The sequence below is a fragment of the Bos indicus genome, chromosome 15 (genome assembly GCF_029378745.1).
Source record: "Bos indicus isolate NIAB-ARS_2022 breed Sahiwal x Tharparkar chromosome 15, NIAB-ARS_B.indTharparkar_mat_pri_1.0, whole genome shotgun sequence".
Classification (NCBI taxonomy): domain Eukaryota; kingdom Metazoa; phylum Chordata; class Mammalia; order Artiodactyla; family Bovidae; genus Bos; species Bos indicus.
In genome coordinates this window covers 77,057,493-77,080,949 of record NC_091774.1, presented here as the reverse complement: position 1 = coordinate 77,080,949, position 23,457 = coordinate 77,057,493, and the positions used below count along the sequence as shown (strand labels likewise).

Genomic DNA, 23,457 nt, shown 5'->3' with positions numbered 1-23,457 from the left:
TGTGAGGGACAGTCTGAAACCTCCATCTTAATCTGTCTGCAGTAATTGAGCTGACTTGGACCTAGCTCCCAAGGAGAACATGTGGACTCCAATCTCCTACTTCCAACCCTGAGTAGGTGCTAAAGGTTAAGTGGGTTTAGGAATTCAATCAGCTTAAAAAAGACAAGTCAAATATAGATAAAACAGAAAGCTTACACTTTTACAGAGGATCTAAAGACCCTGATGGAATAAAGTATTAAGAAAAAAAGAGCGGTAAAAGGGATATAATTCCTTGATTTGAAATTAATTTTGAAGTTAGATCTACTTGAATTATCTTGTGTGCAAAGTGATGGACAGAATTTCTCAGGAAATAAATAATCCCCCACCAAGTCTTATTCTAAAATTATACTGATATAAAAAGAACCCGATTGGAATAATGAAAGTGTGAATTAGGTTCACACATTGGTGCCTTTGCTGGGACCAAAAAGAGACTTTCCTGAGGTTTGTTTTGTTCCTGGTTTCTCAGCCACTCACCATGTGATCACTCTGAATTGTCCTCTTGGATCTTTTCCTACCTGCCTCTGGCAGTGTTAATCTGGTGATTTTCAAAGTAAAGAAATGAACAGCTGATGACAGAAGAAATTTGGAAATAAATCGAGGGTGACTCAGCCTCAAGATTAAAAACAATTATGGATTATTATCTGCTGTTTATTTCTACTCCAAATGCTATTTCCCATCACCATCCTACTCTATAAAGAGTGGGTCCATTTGGCAGGAGGTGGAGCTTGACAAGTATAGTGATCATTGAGCTGGGAGTGGACAAGGAAGAGGAGACTGGAAACTTTAGTTCTATTCATTATGAAATAGAGGTGCCTGGTTATGTTTTGTTGTTTTTTTTTCCTTTGTGAAGTTTTAACTTGTGACCCAGGCTTGCTTTGTCTCCCTCATAAGACAATATTTTAACTCTGTCTTTCCAAGTTTCCTGAGATGGGTATTTTTCCCTATAAAGTTTTGGTTCCATTATGAATATTGCAAGAGGAAAGGCTTACTGCCATCTGTGCATGTTAAGTGGCAAGGTGGAGTGTAATCTTGAAAAGTGCCTAGCCTCTTAGCCTTCAAAAACTACATTAAAGGGAAATTGGGGGTTTTACAACTTAACTCATTAGTTGGTGACAGGAAGCCTCAATGGGAAGAACAGTCTAGGGGCGATTTCATTAGCAATTTCAAGTCTGTTACTTGCACACCAAAGGTAATTTCTGAGTGCTAAACAGACTAATGGAAAAGGCGATGGCACCCCACTCCAGTACTCTTGCCTGGAAAACCCCATGGGCGGAGGAGCCTGGTGGGCTGCAGTCCATGGGGTCACTGAGGGTCGAACACGACTGACCGACTTCACTTTCACTTTTCACTTTCATGCATTGGAGAAGGAAATGGCAACCCACTCCAATGTTCTTGCCTGGAGAATCCCAGAGACAGGGGAGCCTGTTGGGCTGCCGTCTATGGGGTCGCACAGAGTCGGACAAGACTGAAGTGACTTAGCACACAGACTAAACATTGGATGGCAGTGTTTTTCCCCAGGAGCATTTCGTTCCCTAATAATTTCACCGAGTAACTGTTCAAATCTATTCCTTTAATTTCCTTTGGATCTGGATTTCTATAGGCCAGTTTTTTTTTTTTTTTTTCAGTCCATAGTTATTACCCAAAATGATCTAGGGGAGGGATCAGGATCTGTATTTCCACATTACCAAGGGTTTGCTCATAGGAGCTTTTTATAAGTGCCTGAGAAGTCTTCTCTTGAGGGCCTTATTGTGGATATATAGTACCTTCGTTGGAGAAGCAATGGCAACCCACTCCAGTACTCTTGCCTGGAAAATCCCATGGACTGAGGAGCCTGGTAGACTACAGTCCATGGGGCCACAAAGAGTCGGACACGACTGAGCGACTTCGCTTTGACTTTTCACTTTCATGCATTGGAGAAGGAAATGGCAACGCACTCCAGTGTTCTTGCCTGGAGAATCCCAGGGACGGCGGAGCCTGGTGGGCTGCCATCTATGGGGTTGCACAGAGTCGGACATGACTGACGCAACTTAGCAGCAGTATCTTCATGGTATAGCTTTGGGAAAGAGTGAAGGATTTTGCCCATCTTATGTAAGCTTCATCTTCCCATAGATGATTCCATCTGGCCAGCCTGAGAGTCTTCCAGATTTGCCCTTAGCTGTTGCAAAACAGTGGAAGTCTCAGGTTATACTAAGGAAAAACTACAATATTGGGTCACCATTGGTTTCCCAGTTCCAAATGACACAAATGAGGGAACATAAACATATTCTTAGTTTAAAAGGAACTGAGCAGAGATGGAGCTCCTTTCCTGAACTATAAAGGATCTATAGCAAGTTCATCTAATTCAGGAACAAAGAAACAAGTCACAATCTTAATGGGATCAGATATGAAACAGTATAAGAGATGAGGAGGAGTAAAATAGAGGCTAGATAGAGAATAGACATACTATCCCTACCTGAAATAAACTGAAAACTCAAGAACTAAGTGTCTGCTGATTTCCCTAGCAAATGGAGGGGAAGTTAAGAGGAAGTCAAAATAATAAGAAAGCAGGGGTTTTAACCACTGTGCATGCACATATCCTCGGGGCTCTTTTGCTCCCTAGATCCCACCTAGATTTTACAAAATTGTGAGTATAAGAGATCATGGACTCAGCATTAAGTAAGAATGGCAGTGCAGAAGGAAGAAAAAATATGAGTTGAAGGCTGGGGACACTCCAGGTATCTAACACATAAAATTCACAGGCTTTTTTTTTTTTTTAATGTGGCTACCATCTAAGATCCCACGTTGTGATAAACAAATAGGAGATATGAGATCCCCTGATATATGGTACAAGCAAACTAGACCTTGAAATCATAGGATGGTAAATTTCAAAGTCCTTTGGAAAGGAATCTTCATGTTTGCCCAGCAAAACATTCAGTTTCATACTGTTGAGACTATCTAGCCTTTACGTATACAGGTGTCTTTATAGAAGGACTGAGCTTGGTGCCATTCTAGAGTCTAAAAATGCTCATATGTTTCAATCCATTCACTAATTCCACTACTAGAAATTGATCCTATATAAATAATCCCAGAGAAGGAAAAGCCTGCTGCTGTTTTGTGAATGGTTAGTTGCTGTTCTGGAACTCTCCTGTTCCCTGGCAGCTCCTCCGTCGCTACACTGCTTCTACCTTTACTGTCCAGCTTGCAGTGTGTACATTCTCCCAAGGTGCCATGAGACCAGAGGACAAAAGAACAAAATAGGATTGCAACAGCAGAGCCTCTGACTGGCTCATCATTTTGACCCAGGAATCTAACCTGCGTCTCCTACTTGGCAGGCAGATTCTTTACCACTGAGCCACCTGGGAAGCCCCCTCTTCCTGGGCTTCCTAATAAGATGACTCGTGGTACTGCTGCAGAGTTATCTCACCCTAGCTTCAGACTTGATTCCTACCACCAAGTGTGTTAAACTTCTCAGAGCCTAGAGCAACATAAGGAACAGTCTCCTCCCCTTCTCTTGTGTCCCTTCCCTTCACCCTTTATCTCAAGCAACTCCCCCAGGTCAATAAGTCCCAGTCCTCATTCCTGGTTTAGTCTTTCCAAACTTTTCCACACGATTGACAGCGGCTTTGATTATTCTTAGGGTGGCCAACTCTCCTGGTTTGCCCTCTGTTGTCTCAGTTTTAGCGCTGAAACTCCTGTGTCCTGGGAAACTGTTTAGTCCTTAGCAAACTGAGACAGTTGGTCACCCGATTTCAGGGGAAGCCTCCTCTTACTTTCAAGGGGGTGACTCCTCCAGAAGACTCCTACCAGGATACAATAATGAACAATCAACATAAAAATGAGTCGTTGAGTTTTTTAACACCAAGTTGAAGGTGTCTGTGTTATGTATCCCAGATGATCTGGCTTCTTTTTTCAGGTCTCCCTCCAGCATGAGAAGATTTCTGTAGGTTTGAGGGTTTCAGCCCTGGCTCTTTTGTTATCTTCTCTTCTGCCCCAATAGACTTGATAAGAATAAGTAATGGTTTATTGTCACACTTGAAACAGTTTCTCTAACGAAATTTTTCTGTAAAGATGCAAGTCTGCCTGCAGAATAAAAACCGTTTTCCATGGTTTCACAGAGCAGTGTAGCCTCAACTTCTCAAACATCTGCATTTTCAGATGTGGATTTTAGATTTATATTTGCATAGCCTTCAAGTGTTTTTCCCAAAATAAAAGTCTCCAGATTCGAAAAACCAAAAGCTTCCTATCGCCTTGAAATTAATTTGTTTAGTTTTCCTCATTGAAATCAAGGTTTCAAAATAAAGTCATTGCATAGGTCAAGTTTGAGTGTGGGCTGTAGCTTTAGATACTTAAGCCCCACAAGGCTCTCCAAGAAAGAAGCTTCTCTAAAACATGTATTCTAGGAGTAGAAGCCCAGCCCTGAGATAACAGCAAAACAAGGTTAATTTGCCTGCTCCTCAACTTGCTCCAGGAACTTGGCAGAGACTGCTTATTGTTGTTAGTTGCTAAGTCGAGTACAACTCTTTTGCGACCCTATGGACTGTAACCCGCCAGGGTCCTCTGTCCATAGGATTTTCCAGGCAAGAATACTGGAGTGGGTTGCCATTTTCTTCTCCAGGGTCCTCTTGCCCCTGACTTTTCACGGGTATATGGCTTCCCAGGGTAAAGACAAATTCCTAGTTAGGTGTGGCTACGTGACTCTATTTTGGCCACTGGAATGTAAGTGGAAATGTCCTGTGCTGTTTTCAAGATGTGGCCTTATGGCCAGGAGACATGCCTTTCCTCTTTGAGCTTCCTGCTGCTTGGAATGTAGACATGATAACTAGAGCTCGAGCAGCTGTCTTGGACCTAAGATGAAAACCACTTATTGAAGATGTCACAGCAACAAGATAGTAACCTGAGCCCTGATGCTGAGCGGCTGCACCTTCCTGGAGGCTGTGCATCTCTGGATTTCTTTTACATGACAGAGAAATAAACCTCTGCCTTATTTCTTTGCTCTTTTTGTTTATGTGTAGTAGGTCCTAATCATAAATAATAAGATTATAGCTGCCTCTTTGCAGGAGATGCAATTACAGGGAAAATATTTGGAAGTAACATACATATTCAAAATGGGGAGCATGGTCAGTAAATCTTCTCAACAGAATATTGTGCAATCGTTTAAAGTAACAACTATTAAAAGCTTTAATAGGGAAACGATACAAAGCAAAACAATAATGCTATTGTATTTCTGCTTAAATTGAACAAAAATTATGTAGAGGAATTCCCTGGCCCTCTACTGGTTAGGACTCTGGGCTTTCACCACCATGGCTTAGGTTCAATCCCAGATTGAGGAACTAAAATCCCTCAAGCCACATGGCGAGGTCAAAAGAATAAATAGAAAAAATTACTATAGGATATATCCAAGGACTTCATGGGAATATGAATAATTTGGAAGATGATCACATTCTTTTGTTTTAGGCCTTTATAAATGTTGCTATAATAGTTACTCATTTGAAAAGTCCTCTAAAACAATGATAGACAATAAAGCGTTTTGTCCTCATATTTTGGATGCTGGTCTTATCATGCATTATATATGTATATGAATTGCCCCTTAAATAGTTTCATGCGTTTAAAGGATTTTTTAAAAATTACAGAAAATTGTAAATAATTGTAAATAAAACTAATGCTGTAAGTATGTGGGATTTCACTTTGACTGGATTATATACTCTTTAATAAGGGCTGGGACTGTCTTTTCTTTTTAAACCTAAGGAGGGTAAGATAAACTATTATTGCTCACAGTTGGTAAACCATACTGTGGTGATCTACATGATTTATTAAATTATGCTTGGAATGAACATATTACCATATTTGTGCTGACCATGTTAGTCTGTCTACTAAGAGAGTTCAAAAACAGGCCATAGTTGTGCCGATAACACTTTGTTGAGTTTAGAACCCAAAGAGTCGATTGGTTATTATGTATTATTAAGAAGCACAGCTGTGGTTCTAGGCCTTTGGAATAAAATTAAAGCAGTATGTCTATTATATTTCCTGCTGTAAGATCAGACTGCACAACCCTGAACGTTCCCAGCTTTTCTCTGCTATGCTTATGGGAGCTAATTGGAGCTTAAATAGAGATTATTTGTTTCTCAGCCTGGATTCTCTCCGTGCCTCTGCTATATCTTTATCTATCTAATCTATCTTTTTTAAAATTCACCTCACTGAGCCAATAAGGTCAAATTGGCTCAGGTGGGATAAATACTGTTGAGAGTCCATAAGGTAGTCGCTGAATTACAGTTAAGTAACAAAGTGTTATTATACTAAGACTTGCCCTTCAACATTCTCAAGAGAAATTCCGGTTCTCTAAACAATTTAGACAGCCCGCACTCGACACAGAAAATGGCAGAAGCCCGTCTACTCTGACTCCACGGCTTATGATCTGGGTTCGTTTATTTATGCCTTGGACAGGAGCCGGACCTGGAGTTGGAGCGAAGCTGTTTCTCGACGCTCAACTGCGGTTCCCTGAACGATTGCTTGGGCGCTCCTCCTTTGAGGTCTGGGGCGTTCGTCTATTCGGTGATCTCCTGCGCCGTCTTCTCGCTTGATGTCTCCCGAGCGGCAGCGGCGGCGGCGGCGGCGGCGCCGGGTCGAAGGCTTCTCGTCCGCGAGGCCCCCGCGCTCAGGCTGCTTTCTCCCGCCGGTCGGCGGAGCGGACCTCTCGCTTCCTTCTTGCCTCTCCTTCTAGTGCGCGGCTCAGTCCACCCGTTGGGCTGCAAACCGAGCCCCCGCCCGCCTCGCAGGTAGGCCCGGGAGGAGCCTGGGAGGCCCCGGCCCGGCATCCTTCCCCTGCCGGGTTCGGAAGACCTTGGCGCCGGCGGGTGGGTAGGTGGGCGGGCGCGCCGGTCGGCCGCGGAGACTCAGGCAGAGGAGGAGCTACACGGCGGCGGCTTTCGGGGGCGCGGTCGGAGAGGCGGCGGGCAGCGGAGGGAGAAACCGGAAGGAGGGAAGGGATGCTGGGGTTGCCGCCTGGAGTGGTCCGGGAGCGAGGGCTCGGTGGGTCCGGGGAGGGTGTCGGTACCCCCAGTGTGTGGGAGAAGCCTCTTTCTAGCAGCGGATAGAGCTTTGCGCGCTTTGGCCTCCCGCCCCCCAAAGGCTCCGGGTGTCACGACTCAGTTGCACTGGGGGACACTCTCCGAGTCCGGCCTTCGAAGGGACCCTTGACTAGGTGGAGGCCTGCGGCCGCAGGGCCCTCCGGTTCCTCTGAGCCAAGTGTCACGTTCTCGCCTATTTTTGGGTAGGGAAACTGAGGTTGATCTGGGACGTGACTTTCCCCATATCCGGCACAGATCTTTAAATGTACTGTGAGTTCATTTTTTCGTTGTTTACCAGTTCATTGTGTGTGTCCCCCCGCCCCATACTTAACCAGTCATTTTATCCACATAGTGATTTGTCGTTTGATTGTCTCTCTAGTCCCTCCTTCCGAGGAATATAGGTAGATTCCGTCCCTGGAGACTTCAGAAGTAAAGGGAACACGCAGTCTTGCGGCTGGTTTTGCGTTGAAAGTCTGTATCATTTTAGCGGGAGGAGTCATGACAATTTCTTTTTGTTTCTTGATAGAAAATTTTGTTTGCTCCCTGGTTTGCTTTCGGTTTGGTACTTTCTGTCTCCTCCTTCCTCGCAGCCTGTTTCTCACTGGAAGTCTTTCTACTGTGGTGTTAAGTACTTAATGTCCTGAAGAGGATGGTCAAGATTTTGAAGTCAGATATTTGTCCTGAGAGACTGCTTTCTAGGAAGAATCCAAATAAAACCCAAGGAGTCTCTTTTTTGCCAGTGTTGTTGTATTTCATTAGTGACTTAGTTACTGCGTATACTAGAGTTTAAAAGACTATGTGTAGAAATCATTCACATATTGACATATTTAAATCGAAAGTTTAAATATGGGAACTCCATTATTTTTTCCTTTTCTCTCCTAGCCCGGAAACTTTGGAGACTAAATGTTCTTCCTCATTTTATTTTCATTGGATTTAGTGGCATGATTCTAATTTGTGTAATTTCTTTGTTGAAAAAAATAATCAACCTAGAGGTCATTCTAGGTTGAATAAGTATTTCCATAGTACAAATTTAGAATCAGTAGGAGTTGGGTTTTCTTAAGGGAGAAGAGACTAAATTTGTAGTCCTTGGAGGGAGACTATACAAGTCTATGTACTTTAACAAATTTAGACTTCTCACATGAGTTTTGGAAGGATTATTGTTTTTTCTTTCTATTATCATTATCATCATCATTTTAGTGAGGTCAGCAGGATTTAAATGTAGGGGCCCTTGATCTTGAGTGATTTCCTAATTGCCAGATCCTGAGTGCTCCCAGGAAGAGATTAATGAAGAGTTACTAGACTGTCTTTATGGAGACTCTATATTGGGAAGTTAGGCTAATGTATGTTCTCTGAAAAAGTTTCTATGACAGAAGAGAATTTAATATCAGAGAAAAGAATTTAGAGGGCTTCCCCGGTTCTATCCCTGATCCGGGAAGAACGTCTGGAGAAGGAAATGGCAAACCACTCCCACACTCTTGCCTGGGAAATCCCATGGACTGAGGAGCCTGGCAGGCTACAGTCTATGGGGTTGCAAAAGAGACACAACTCACTGAACAGTGACAACAACAAAGAATTTAGAGGAGGGAGGGACATATTCCCCTGGAGATTGATAGGTTCTGCATAGAATTTAGAGTTAGTGGCTCCTAATGAATGCTAAATAAGAAATGAAATTTGCTGTGAGTGTCAGGAAGAAATGTTAGGAGTATTTTGTTATGCTTTCGTGGAAAATAATTAGCAGAGGTTTAAGTTGAATTGAAGAGGACAAGAAATTTGGTTGTGGTGGAAAGGGTGGAACTTCTTATCAGCTTCCCCTCTGCTTTGTGGTAGACATTCACTCAACTTTTACCTTTCTGGGTTAACTCTTGTGTTCTGCTAATGTCAGGTCAAGCTCTCTTCTGGCCTTTCTTTCAGAATTTACAAATTCCGAATGTGGCTGAATTATTCTGTCTTCTCTTTTAGTAAGAAAGTTCTTGGGGATTGTTAAAGATGTGAATTTCTTTGAATGTCTTTTAGAACTTATCCTGAAAGGAGTTATGTATACCACTTAAAAAAGTTTCATTATATATATCACTTGAAAGCAGTTGGTTATTTTTATTAACAGAATAATAGCTTAGTTTTATACCGTATAATTTTCAAAATATTTTGCAACTTGTGTTAGGTTACTTATGAGACTTTTATCCTTTTGATCACGGTCCTTTATGCTGCTTATTAATACTGAATCCAAAACAGACATTTATGGTCTTCAAGGATCTTGTTGAACGTTGACAGTTTACATGGGTGGTTTATCTCACTCTTCCCGTTTATCTGACTCTTAAAAGACTTGGAAGGAAAAGTTTGTTGTTAGCACACTGCGGCCTCTTTTTTAAAGATACTTCTCAGCCCTGATTGAGTTATTTTGGAATGGGATGCAGATCTTTTTGCCCAGTGGTTTGGTTTACCAAAAAAAAAAACCTAAGGTTTTTTCAGTTCCTTTAATCATAGTCATGCTCGTTTCTTTCTCCAATTGTTCCTCATAAACCCAGAGAGAACTTTCTGTTTCTTGTCATATTTTTTTGTTTGTACGGAAGTGCTGTGGTACCACCTCTGCTGCGGCTTGGGGATATAATTGATGTTTTATATTTTCAAACCCCTCCTCCCCCCAAGTTAATTAGATCAGGTTTTTTTTTTGTTTTTTTTTTTTTGGTCCCTTTTTCTCAAAGCTAAAATTAGTTACTGATAGATAAAAATTTTGTGACCAGTTATTGTCAATATATTTATGTGTCAGTAGTATGCGGCAGACTGCCAGAGCGATGTGGCTGGAAGAAAACAGATTAAGGAATCAGGCGGCCTGGGTTTAAGTCCTAGGTTTACCATCTTACTAGCTGAGAAATCTTGTACGGACTATTTAAGGAGGCCATAGGGAAGATTACTTTCCTTTATTGAGCATTTACTGTGTTGTATTCTTTACAAGTGTTAATCTCACTTAATGCTCAGAACAGTCCTTGAAGGTACATATTATTTTCCCCATGGATACTCTGATCACAGAGAAGTGAATGATTTGTCCCAGATCACACAGCACGTATGTAGCAGAGGTAGGACTCAAATTCAAGGCTTTGAGCACTTTTATGTGTCTGTATTGAAAGGATGGGAAAGATAATGCTGCTATTGTAATAACTTCTGTTGATAAAAAGAAGATACTTGAAGCTGCTTTGAAAAGATAAGGTGCTCCTCCAGTGTTAACGTCTGTGCTATCTTAGAGCAACAATGACTTGATGTCGTCTGGGTTCTCGGTCCGCTTGCTTCTTTGAAGGCAGCGTTGTGCCTGACGGTCATGGAAAACAGAAGCGACAAACATTAAGTGCCCTGGAGAAGCTTACTAAAGTGTTTGTGTCAAGGGGCACGTCCTTGGAAGTGCGAGGGAGAGAAGTTTTAGGTGCTGCCTGATACTCCCTCTATTCCAGTTAGTCCTGGCTTGTTTGTGGATTAGTGTAGTCTTTTCTAGCTTGTTCTCTGTCGCTTCCTTTGCTCTTAGGGTTGATAATCTTCACTTCTTTGCCTAAGCTTTCTCCTTTCTTCACTGAGCATTGTTGCGGTACTGTGTTTTTGTTCTGAGGTGTGAAATACTCCAGTCAGACCTTTTGGAACTCTGTCTTGATTGCAACTGTATGTTTCAAGCCTCACCTTTTCAGACTTCTATTCATCTAACAAATAATTACGGAAGGCTTATTAGATGCTGGGGTACAAAAGTAAGACATGAGTGTTCCTGACCTGATGGAATTAATTTGAGTGGGGAGCAGAATTGACCAGGTATCTGATAAAGATTGAAATGTAGGCTGTGCTGTAAAGGAAACAGACAAGGGCTGAGGGGAGAGAGAGAGAGATGAAGGCATGAGGAATGCACTGGGCGTTTGTGGGAGTTGACAGTAAGTCCCCTAAAAAGTTGCAATCACAACATACCACGATTCAGAGAATTAAAGTTCTCCTGTTGCCATTACAATGGAAGTCTTCATAGATTGCTGTCTGTAATGTTTGTCTGTTACTTAATGTATGATAACACTGGATTTGGCTTAGTAAAGGATCAGATCAGATCAGTCGCTCAGTGGTGTTCGACTCTTTGCAACCCCATGAATCGCAGCACGCCAGGCCTCCCTGTCCATCACCAACTCCCGGAGTTCACTGAGACTCACGTCCATCGAGTCAGTGATGCCATCCAGCCATCTCATCCTCTGTCATCCCCTTCTCCTCTTGCCCCCAATCCCTCCCAGCATCAGTCTTTTCCAGTGAGTCAACTCTTCGCATGAGGTGGTCAAAGTACTGGAGTTTCAGCTTCAGCATCATTTCTTCCAAAGAAATCCCAGGGCTGATCTCCTTCAGAATGGACTGGTTGGATCTCCTTGCAGTCCAAGGGACTCTCAAGAGTCTTCTCCAACACCACAGTTCAAAAGCATCAATTCTTCAGCGCTCAGCCTTCTTCACAGTCCAACTCTCACATTCATACATGACCACAAGATAACCGTGACTTAATGAATATCTAGCATGCTTGACTAATGAATTTAATTTTTACTTCTTATAGTTTCCATTTATTAGTTTTTTCCCTGAAGAAGCTATTCTTTGAAAGTTGAGTTCAGTGAATTTGAAAACTGCGTATGGGCCTTCAAATGTTCATAGCAGGGAATAAACTGAAGTATTTAGCTTTACTTAAAGGGAGAGACCCTTTGCCCTCAAAAAAGATCTTCATGACCCAGATAATCACGATGGTGTGATCACTGATCTAGAGCCAGACATCCTGGAATGTGAAATCAAGTGAGCCTTAGAAAACATCACTACGAACAAAGCTAGTGGAGGTGGTGGAATTCTAATTGAGCTATTTCAAATCCTGAAAGATGATGCTGTGAAAGTGCTGCATTCAATATGCCAGCAAATTTGGAAAACTCAACAGTGGCCACAGGACTGGAAAAGGTCAGTTTTTATTCCAGTCCCAAAGAAAGGCAATGCCAAAGAATGCTCAAACTACCGCACAATTGCACTCATCTCACACGCTAGTAAAGTAATGCTCAAAATTCTCCAAGCCAGGCTTCAGCAGTACGTGAACCACAAACTTCCAGATGTTCAAGCTGGTTTTAGAAAAGGCAGAGGAACCAGAGACCAAATTGCCAACATCTGCTGGATCATGGAAAAAGCAAGAGAGTTCCAGAAAAACATCTATTTCTGCTTTATTGACTATGCCAAAGCCTTTGACTGTGTGGATCACAATAAACTGTGGACAATTCTGAAAGAGATGGGAATACCAGACCACCTGATATGCCTCTTGAGAAATCTGTATGCAGGTCAGGAAGCAACAGTTAGAACTGGATGTAGAACAACAGACTGGTTCCAAATAGGAAAAGGAGTGCGTCAAGGCTGTATATTGTCACCCTGCTTATTTAACTTCTATGCAGAGTACACCATGAGAAACGCTGGGCTGGAAGAAGCACAAGCTGGAATCAAGATTGCCGGGAGAAATATCAATAACCTCAGATATGCAGATGACACCACCCTTATGGCAGAAAGTGAAGAGGAACTCAAAAGCCTCTTGATGAAAGTGAAAGACGAGAGTGAAAAAGTTGGCTTAAAACTCAACATTCAGAAAACGAAGATCATGGCATCTGGTCCCATCACTTCATGGGAAATAGATGGGGAAACAGTGGAAACAGTGGCAGACTTTATTTTTCTGGGCTCCAAAATCACTGCAGATGGTAACTGCAGCCATGAAATTAAAAGACGCTTACTCCTTGGAAGAAAAGTTATGACCAACCTAGATACCATATTGAAAAACAGAGACATTACTTTGCCAACAAAGGTCTGTTTAATCAACGCTATGGTTTTTCCAGTGGTCATGTATGGATGTGAGAGTTGGACTGTGAAGAAAGCTGAGCGCCGAAGAATTGATGCTTTTGAACTGTGGTGTTGGAGAAGACTCTTGCGAGTCCCTTGGACTGCAAGGAGATCCAACCAGTCCATTCTGAAGGAGATCAGCCCTGGGATTTCTTTGGAAGGAATGATGCTAAAGCTGAAACTCCAGTACTTTGGCCACCTCATGCGAAGAGTTGACTCATTGGAAAAGACTCTGATGCTGGGAGGGATTGGGGGCAGGAGGAGAAGTGGACGACAGAGGATGAGATGGCTGGATGGCATCACTGACTCTGTGGACGTGAGTCTGAGTTGGTGATGGACAGGGAGGCCTGGTGTGCTGCAATTCATGGGGTTGCAAAGAGTCGGACACGACTGAGCGACTGAACTGAACTGAAAGGGAGAGACTTGGAGTTTCCCTTATAACTTAGCAGTAAAGAATCCGCCTGTAATACAGGAGCAACAGGAGGCTCAGGTTCTATCCCTGGGTCAGGAAGATCCCCTGGAGGAGGGTATGGCAACCCACTCCAGTATTCTTGCCTGGAGAATCCCATGGACAGAGGAGCCTGGTGGGCTACAATCCATGGGGTCACATACGAGTTGGACAGAACTGAAGCGATTTGGCACACTCGCAAAGGGAGAGACTTAGGAGAATTGTGAAATTAGGAGAGGGAAAATGTAGGCTGCTGTTGAGTGTGTATATATTAATAATAACACCTACAGTCTTGTTTGGTACTTTTCCTTCAAAAAATTAAAAGCATTTTACAAACATTTTTTTCAGCTACTCACTGGAATCATATTTATGTCTGCAGAATTAACTCAGGCAAATTTCACATTTCATGATTTCATTGTTTGTTAATTTCTACTTCCCAGGATAGAACACACATTGTCCCATGAACCAAAATTACGTTGCTTTAGGTATATATGCCAATGATATAATGAAACATCTGAAATTCTGCCGAGTTGGAGAGGATTCATCTGCGTCCTTGATTTGGGGAGAGAATCGGAGTTTTCAGTCTAGCTGACCTGTGGAAACAAGGCAGAAGAGTGTGTCTTGCCAAACTCTTGGAATAATAGCATAGTGGTCCTGACTGAAGGCAGGCAGTCTGGGTCCAAATCACAATGCCAGTACTTACTAGCTCTGTGACTTAGGCAAGTTACCTAACCTCTCTGTGCCTCTCCTCATCTGTAGAACATCATACAGTTGTTGTGAGAATGAAATGAGTTGACATATGTAAAGCATTTAGAGTAGCACATTGCACTGTGCACTCCAGCTGCCAAATTGTTTTCAATATTATTATAGCAAGCTAAAGATCATATGTTTCTCAAAAGCAGAACAGATAATAGTGATGCGGAGATTGAAGTTTAGGATCTTTTGAGAAAGCTTGAATAAGAAGTAGGAATAAGGGACAAAGCATATAAGTTGTCCCTCCTTCCCCTCAGTGTCCTTCTGAGTAACTTAGAGTAAGAGGATGAGCCTTGCTGGAAAGGAGGGAGCCTCCAAAGAACAGTGTCTGAAAGGACTCCAGATACAAGACAGACTTCGAGACTTGGAGGAGTTTGTAATATATGTAGCAAAACAGTCCAGAGCTATTTTAGGATCAGAAAAACACTTCTTTGCAAAACAGGTAGAAAATATTAGTATCTAATATTTCTACTAATACTAGTATCTAGTAAAGTTAGATGAATTTTACCATCTATTTTGGACTGTGATTGGTGCTTGAAGGATCTTGAAGAAAATGATTAAAGCTGTGGAAGAGGGTGATACTTTAGAGAAAAGTTGAAGCTACCAAGTCTCCTTGGGTAAATTTCTGGAAAAGTGAACTGTGTTTTTACTTAGCTATGAAGACTGAGCATCCAGTCAAGTTAGTTTTTTTTTGTTTTTTTTTTCTCTTATACCTTTATGCCATTATAAACTTTGGGTTTGTTCAGTCTTTGCGTTAACTGTTTATGTCTTTATGTCCAAATCTCTATAATATTCCTGCTGTATCATTTACAAAAGCCTGTTAAAGATGGTAGTAAAGTCTTTTCTCCAGTCGTTCATGCAGGGAACGTCTCCCGAATGCCTCTGGCGGGTGGTGAGGACGCCGCAGTGAGCACTGGTCAGAGCCCGTGCTCACAGCAGCGCTTCACAGCAGGCGCTGCATCACTGATTCTCTTCATTCTTAGGACAGCCTGATGGCGCAGGGGCTTTGGTTCTCCCCGTTTTACAGATATGGACATGGTGGCACAGAGAGGCTAGGCAGTTTGCTCAAGGTCATGGAGCTCGAAAGTAAGTGGCAGAACCAGGATTTGAATCCAAGCAGCCTGGCTCCCCTGCTCCAGATCCCTAAATTATTCTGATTCTAAACTACTTTAAACAATTCTAAACTCTCTAAATTACTGCTACTATACCAGGACTACAGTGAGGGGAAAAAAAAAAAACATTGTTTATGCCCTTATGCAGAGTGTGATCCAGAGGGAGAGAGAGACAGCAAACAAAAAAATATGCAAATATATAATTATATAGTGTGCAGAGTTTTATGATGGAAAAGTAAAAAGTATTATAGTGGGGGGGCATGAATTGTATTGGAGCTTTGGGGGAGGTTTCTCTGAAGAAGTGAGGTTTAGGCAGACGTGAGAAGGACGAAAGGGGAATGGAAGAGAATAGCATGCGTGAAAGCCTTGGGGTGGGAAAGAACTTGGCACGTTGGAGAACCCGAAAGACGCCTGGTGTGGTTTGAATGCAGTGAGCAGGAGGGAGAATGCGGGCATAGGGAGAAGAGAGGGACTTAGACAGGACTGTGTCAAGGATACTGTATTTTTCCCCTCAGTATAATTGGAAGCCTTTGAAGGTTTTAAGAATGAGTGTTGTGACCTAATATATGATTTTTAAAAAATTATTCTGGCTACATTGTGGAAATTTTTGGAAATCTTTGAGGGAAAAAATTGGAAATTGTGGAAAATCTGAAAGAGGAGGAAGTTGGGGGACGTCTAATACTTAGGGTGATTTATAGTGGTCCAGGGGCTTCCCGTGTGGCACTGGTGGTAAAGAACCTACCTGCCAGCGCAGGACACACCGGAGACACCGTTGGGAAGATCTAACCTGGAGGAGGGCCTGACAGTCCACTCCAGTATTCTGGCCTGGAGAACCTCATGGACAGAGGAGCCTGGCGGGGTACAGTCCATGGGGTCGCAAAGAGTTGGAAGCGACTGAAGCAACTTAGCACGCGCGCACACACAGTGGTCCAGGCAGAAGATGGTGATGGTTTGGATTAGGCTGTAGGCACAGGAGACGGAGGAAGGCAGAAAGATACAGTAGATATTTTAGAATGAGAACAGGAAGGCTTAATGATGGATTAGATATGTGGGAAGAGAGAGGTATCAGGTATGATTCCCAAATTTCTGGTGTGAGTATCTAGGTAGATTAAATTGCTAGTTCTGAGATGGAAGCATAGGAGGAGGAGGAGATTCCAACTATTAGGAAAATTGAGGGAAGGCCTCAGTTTCAGTCGTGCTCAGTGTGGGTTATCTGTGAAATAATACAAATGGAGACATGAAGTAAGCAAGCTGTTACTGAGCTAATGCTCAGAAGTGGTGCTGGAAATAAATCTGGATGCCCGTGGTATACAGGTAGTATTTACAGCCGAGGAAAATGGATGCATTTACGCAGACGAAAGGTGTCCAAGACTAGGATTAGAAGATCACTCAGCACTGAGCTCCAAGGAAGTTCGGAGAAAATCTCAGAAACTGAGAGAGGAGTGTGTTTCAAAGAGGAAGTGACCCCCCCTATATTTTGTTTGATTTAGCAAAACAGAGATCACTGATGATCATAGCAAGAACAGCGTTGAAGAAGTGAAAAGGGAGGAAGTGGAAATGGTTGGTGTACTTTGATGATTAGCATGTCTGTCTTCCCATAAGAAGTAAGACTTTGGGACTTCCCTGGTGGTTAGACTGCGGGCTCCCGATGCAGGGGGCCTGGGTTTGACCCAAGTGTTCTTTGTATATTATGCATACTGTATCAGGTATATAGTTTACAAAAATTTCTCCCATTCTTAGGTTGTCTTTTTTACTTTCTTGATAGTCCTTTGATACACAAAAGTTTTAAAGTGTGAAGTTTGATTTACCTATATACTACTGGTGTCATATCTAAGAATCCGTTGCCAAATCCAAGGGGTCATGAAGATTTTCTTGTCTTCTAGGAGTTTTGTGCAGAGAAGGCGCTGCCGTCTCGGGTCACACAGAATCGGACACGACTGAAGCGACTTAGCAGCAGCAACAGGGAACTAGATCCCTCATGCCACATCTAAGATGTGATGCAGTCAAATAAATGAATAAAATTTTTTTTTAAAGTAAGACTTTTAAGAAAGTGAAGTACTATTAGAATGTCCAGGAACGTAGGAACCATACCATTTCATTTTGGTGTCCTTGGCTGCTTTTAACCTTCATGTCTTGCAAAAAAGTTGTATTAAAGCAGAAAGGGGAGAGGGAATGAGGATATTTGCAATGATGAGATAAAAATTCTCATTTTTATATGTGGCCTCAGAGTTTAAGGCTTAGGTACTTTTCAGCTTTGCTATCATTAGCCTTTCTGTCTTACTCCCTACCTAGTGGGTCTTTTGTACTTCAGTATTACTGGTTTTTAAAGCTCATTCCATATCTAATTAGCTGATATGCTTGGTTATTTATTTTATTTCTCTTTATTCATTCACCTGTTTATTGACTTTTCTTTCTATGTAGGATACTGTGTAATTATGACTATAGACTTTATTTCAGTTTCTGTTTTGTTTGCCTTTTGCACACTCTTTACTCAAAGTCTAATTGGATATATTGAGGTAATATTAAAATTTTGGCTACTTTTCTACCTAGAATTTTGTATGATGACTTTCCTGGGAAAGGCTAAGGATTTTATAGTAATTGTGCCCATTAGTTCTCCTAGCAGTTTTTTTTTTTTCTTTTAAAATAATTTATCGAGGTAAAATTCACAAAACATAAAATTAACCATTTTAAAGTGAACAGTTGAGTGGCATTCACATAATATTGTGCAACCACTACCTGTGTCTAGTTTCAAAACATTTCCATCATTCCAAAGAAATCCTCTTTCCAATTGAGCAGTTTTTTAAAATTTTTTCTCCACCTGAAATCCAGCAGCCTTCACTCTGTCTCTCTGGATTGATACATTCTAAATAGTTCATGTAAGTGGAATCATCCGATACGTAGCCTTTGGTGTCTGTGTATACACACACACCGTAATTTGTCGGTCCATCGTCTGTTAACGAACGTTTGGACTGGTTCCACCTTCGGATGTTGTGAATAGGGCTACTGTCAGCATGGATGTGTGTGCACTTGTTCTCAGTTGTTTTGGGTATGTACCTGGGAGTGGAATTGCAGAGCCCTCTGCTAATGTAATTGTTAATGATTCTTTCTGAAATGTAGGGATCAAAGCCAACACCTGCGGTTTCTATAGAGTGTGTGTGATTTGTGAGTTGTTGGCTTAGATTGGGATTGAGACTCTCTTTCCTGTATGTTTAACTTTTTCAGGAACTGAGTTCTCCGTTACTGGTTTTATTCTTTGCATTTTACTGATGGCATAATGGAGGTACAGCATCTGCATGATTTTAACTTCCTATCATCTTCAGAGCAAGTCAGTGATGGAACTGGTAGTTGAAGGCTCCTAATTATGTCCTTTGTCTCAGTGACCCATTTAAAGCCATGTTGCATTTCCATGAAGTCGTTTGAAATAGGCTTCCTATATTTTATAATCCTCTTGAAGGGATGTTGTTCAGGTGGTGTTAAGCAGATGTTCTCTTTCCATAGTGGACAAGACAAGAGGAGATGTGTTTTAATTGCAACAGAAGGGATATAGATTACAAATTAGAAAGAACTTCCTGACTACAAGATACTTAAATGTTAACCAAGGAGGGTTGTGAACTATCTTTCCCAAAGACTTCGTAAAGATCTTTCTAGGATGATGTTGGTGTGGGCTTGTTAAGAAATGAGGGCAATGACAAAGATGACTTGCTGAGGTCCCTGTTAACCCCAGGAAATAGTAGTGTGATGGTTAATCAGGCAGTGTTGCTGGCATTTTAATGAGTATATTTTCATTTTCCTTATGAAGAAATCATCGTTACAGAGTAGGTGAATTGCTCAAGGTATCCTGGTGAAATAGAAGATTAGCATTCTGAACCTTCTTGGCTCACATGTTGAACGCTTAGGGATGTGGTTTATTATAAACGAGCCTTTTCATGACGGTATGATGTATTATTGTTGTGATTCTTCTCTAAGCTGTAGGGGTCAAAGCCAACACCTGCAGTTTCCATAAAGTTGGTAATTTGAGAATTGTTGGTCGGGCTTAGATTGGAACTGAGAACCTTTTTCCTGTGAAAATGGACTTAGTCTCCTGTTACACATACAGAAAAGGGAGCACATTTTCAGTAGCAGACTAAGATAATAGATTCTTTTTTAAAATGTATTTTTAATTGGAGGATAGTTGCTTTACAATGTTGCATTGGTTTCTGTGCCTCTGCAGTGTGAACCAGCCATGAGTATACCCATGTATCACCTCCCTCTAGAGCCTCCCTCCCCCGCATCCCCCATCTCTAGTTCAGATAAGCTCTGGGGCTGAGCTCTCTGTGTTGTGTAGCAACTTCCCACTAGCTGTCTGTTTGACACATTGTAACTTTTACAATGTGATGGAGTTGGTGATGGACAAGGAGGCCTGGCCTGCTGCGATTCATGGGGTCGCAGAGAGTCAGACATGACTGAGCAACTGAACTGAATTGAACTGAACTTTTACACACTGTAACGTATGTAATTCAGTGCAACTCTTTCAATTCATCCCACCCTCCCCTGCTCCCCCTCGTGTCCACAAGTCCCTTCTCTACATCTGTGTGTCTCTACTCCTGCCCTGCAAATAGGTTCATCGATAAGGCGATAGAGGCTTAGTGGAGAGTTTAGGAAGGACCAGGCTAATGTTGCCTGGGTGAAGGTGCCCATGAGATGGGCCCATTTTTGGTTTGTGGTGCTTGGAAGAATAGGAGCCAGAAGATGGGCAAAATGAACATTAGATTCTGTTGCAGAACGTAAGCATAAAATTACTCATTAAATGCAGTATTAAGTTGCCAATTTATATGCTCAGCTCAGGAAGTGTCAAATTTAAGGTGCTTAGATCAACACTAACTCAGTCGCGTGACACTTTTGGTCTGGATTATGGTGCCTTGTAGGGTATCTCAGGTCTGCTAGGAAAGTTGTGCTCTGAGATCCATGGGTCATTGACTGGAAACTTGGCTGGGAAGGAGTATTACCATTGGTCTCTTTAATGAAAGGTTTGCTAGTTTATTTATTTTAGTTGAGCTATGGGAGCATTTACTTGTTTATGTCTCCGCTACTGAAAATACCATCAAATTGAGCTTTCTTGAATTGGCAACAACTATTACCTCTGCAGGATAAAAGAGAGGGGAGCCAACTTTTGAATACTTACCGCATTCTGGGAAGTTTATATTTATTCCTTCACTTAATAGTCATAAGAAACCTGTAAGGTGGATGGCAACATCTCTGTTGTAAAGGATAAGAAAAAGTGATGCCTCCTGAGGGATCTCTGGGCTCTTACGAAAATCATGTGGTGAGGTCCATTGGTTCTCATACGGGTGTGTGTGTGTGTATATGTGTGCTCAGTCACGTCTGACTCTTTGGGACCCCACGGACTGAAGCCTGCCAGGCTCCTCTGTCCATGGAATTTCTGAGATAAGAATACTGGAGCAGGTTGGCATTTCATATATATATATATATATATGTGATATTTTTATATTTTATGTTTTATATGTTATATTTGGTTTGATCTGTTTTATATTTTAGTGTTTTCGCATAAGATATCATTTGGACAAAGGATTTTGCTAATTAAAAAAAAGGAAGAAAACATGGAAGACCACCAAGGAATCATGAAAGAAAATTAGTAAAGACAACCAGAAGATTGAACAGATGGCTAAATTACATAATTGCTATTCAAGAAATAATGTCGAAGTTTGAGGCTACTTGATGTCACAGCCACATGTACAGACAGGACAGATATTCTATCCCTAGGGAGCATGGAGTGGGCGAAGAGTATGGACTCTAGAGTTTAAATTCTAGCCCGGCCCCTGGCAGCTGTGGGGTTTGGGGATTCTTCTTTAAACCTGGTGTGCACCAATATACATGACGATATAACACCTTTTTCAAGAGTATTCGTAAGGATAGGGAATAGCATGTAAATACTCTTGAGTGCCTGGCTCATAGTATCAGTAGATACCTCCTCACTACTAGCTCCTGCTAAGATACTGATGACATATGTGGTGATGGCAGTTTTTAGTGTGTTAACATCTCCCTCCCAAATGCCTGCAGAGCTGCTTCATATCAAGGGTGGGTGGGGTAGAGTAAAGGGTCTCCTTTACCTCTGTGTGTATATATCTCAGGGGTGCCTAGCATTCCTGTTTGTGATAAAGATCTCTTTAAACTGCACATGATTCATGAATGCATCTATTGTTGATGAAAGGAGAAAAACTTGAACATCACTAAGTTTGTTTTCATTGGCCATAAAGAAGAAAGAGTGGAAAGGAATGCCATACAATGAGTTGAGAGACCTGGGCTTTTTGTCTGAGAGCTGCCCTTGTGAGTCTTATAAAAATGGGCAGGTGGGTTTATACCTTTTTAAGACTCTGTATTCAAAGTGATATCTAAGTCACATTTAACTTTGTACATCCGTGATTTGACTAAAAACATTGATTTCTTTTCATTGCCAAAATTTCAAAGCATTACAGCATTAAGGAGCTTTCCGCTGATTTGAGCTGGCAAGCTTCCGTTCATACTGAGCATGTCTGGGGCAGTGTTTTGTATAGAAGGCCACTGCACACCTTTTGCCAAGGATCACAGAGAGAAACATGTGACTTGTAGAATATCCAAATGGAACTGAAACTAAGAACAATTGTAAGGAGGCTAATGTGAGAGAGTGTCTCTTGCTTTGGGGCTGATGGTTGGATTTTTAAACCCACAGCACTTTGTGTAACACTTGCCATGTTTCAGTATGGTAGTTATAGTGCCAGTGTACTGCCGCTGCCTTCAGAAAACTCTGATGTTGGAGACCTTTTCTGTGTTGTATTTGTTGGTTTTTTATCTCTCTGTCACTGTCACCTATAATAGGTCCTGGTACATATATAGTCCCCCCAGACATGCTAAATGGAAAAGCATTTGATAAAATGGGAAAAACGCTTGTAGCTTTGAATGCCATCTTCACCACGTACTGGCTGTTTGATCACGGGCGAGTAATTTCACATCAAGCCAGCTTTTGGTCTGTACAATGGCAAAGGGGTAGCAAGGGGCTCTGGAGATGGAGTACGCAAAACATGAAGCACTTAATAGTGGTAGTCTGCACTGTTATTAACAAGATATTTTGCACTTCTGCTTGAAGGGAAGCTTGTTTGCTGTGGCTTCAGTATGTGGGAGAATTATCCCCTCTTGCAAATTTTTGCTCAAAAGAAATCATTTGGCATTTCTTCCTCTGTGGGCCCATAAGGATGGTTACTTTGAGGAGGCAGAGAAGGGGGTAGGATCCTGGAAGAGCTGCTGCAGACCTTGCATTTCTGCAGATCTCTTTAGAATGCCACTTCTATATCGTGCTCTCACTGAAGGCACCTGACTCAGCGACAACACGCGAGCATTAGAAACATTTGCCCCAGTCAGAGAATATTCTATACCTGCCATCCTGCTTGGCACTTAAAGACTTTTCCCCCCCAGTTCTCTATGATGCAGTGATTTTTAAAAAAAGTTGGCCATGTGGCATATAGGATCTTACTTCCTCAATCAGGGATTGAACCCATATCCCCTACATTGGAAACACAGAGTCCCAGCCACTGGCCTGCCAGGGGAGTCCCTGTGTGACAGGTAAAGAAGGTATGCTTTAGGTTAACGTAGTATATATGATCCCATTTTGATACAGAAAACAAAATCTGTTGACCACAGACTGTTGTTTTACTTGTTGCAAGAGGCGTGTTTTTTTTTTTCCTTTTTTTCTGATTAGCCTTTGTTTACAGATAATTTTAGGTTTATAGGCAGTCTTAAGAAATGATAGTGAGGTAGATCCGTGTGCCCTGTACCCAGTTCCCCCAGTGGCAATGGTAGCATCTTTAAAAACCATAGTACACTGTTAACAACCGGGGTGCTGCCACTGATACAGCCAAGACAGCAAACGTTTCCGTCCCGCAGGGCCTTTCCTGACACCCTTTTATAGTCACTCCCACCTCCACGCCACCGTGAGGTGACGCTGCAGTCGATGAAGTGGCAGTAGAGTTTTTGTGCAGAGAATCTGGAAAACATATCCTCTGGGGGAAGGCGGCCAGTATCTCCCTCCCCCAGCTCTGTAATCCCACAGATCTGTCTTCCTTTGTCATTTCAAGAATGTCACGTAAATCGAATCATATAGTATGCAACCTTTTTTTTTTTTTTTTTTTTTTTAATTAAAATTTTTTTGTTGGGGGCCCGCTCCATGGCTTGTGGGATC

The 23,457-nt window shown here is 42.0% G+C and overlaps 1 protein-coding gene across 10 annotated transcripts in view; it reads left to right on the top strand.

Annotated features, from left to right (window-relative positions):
* Nucleotides 1–6,571: 6,571 nt before the first annotated feature.
* Nucleotides 6,572–23,457, top strand: part of AMBRA1 (autophagy and beclin 1 regulator 1) — a 172,747-nt gene continuing 155,861 nt past the window's right edge. For 5 of the 10 annotated variants that reach the window (XM_019975040.2, XM_019975039.2, XM_070767645.1 and 2 more), the window contains exon 1: nucleotides 6,572–6,791. The gene's annotated coding sequence lies outside the window, so the exon portion shown is untranslated. The remainder of the gene's footprint in view (nucleotides 6,792–23,457) is intronic. The other 5 variants (XM_019975043.2, XM_070767646.1, XM_019975042.2 and 2 more) reach the window with 1 other exon arrangement.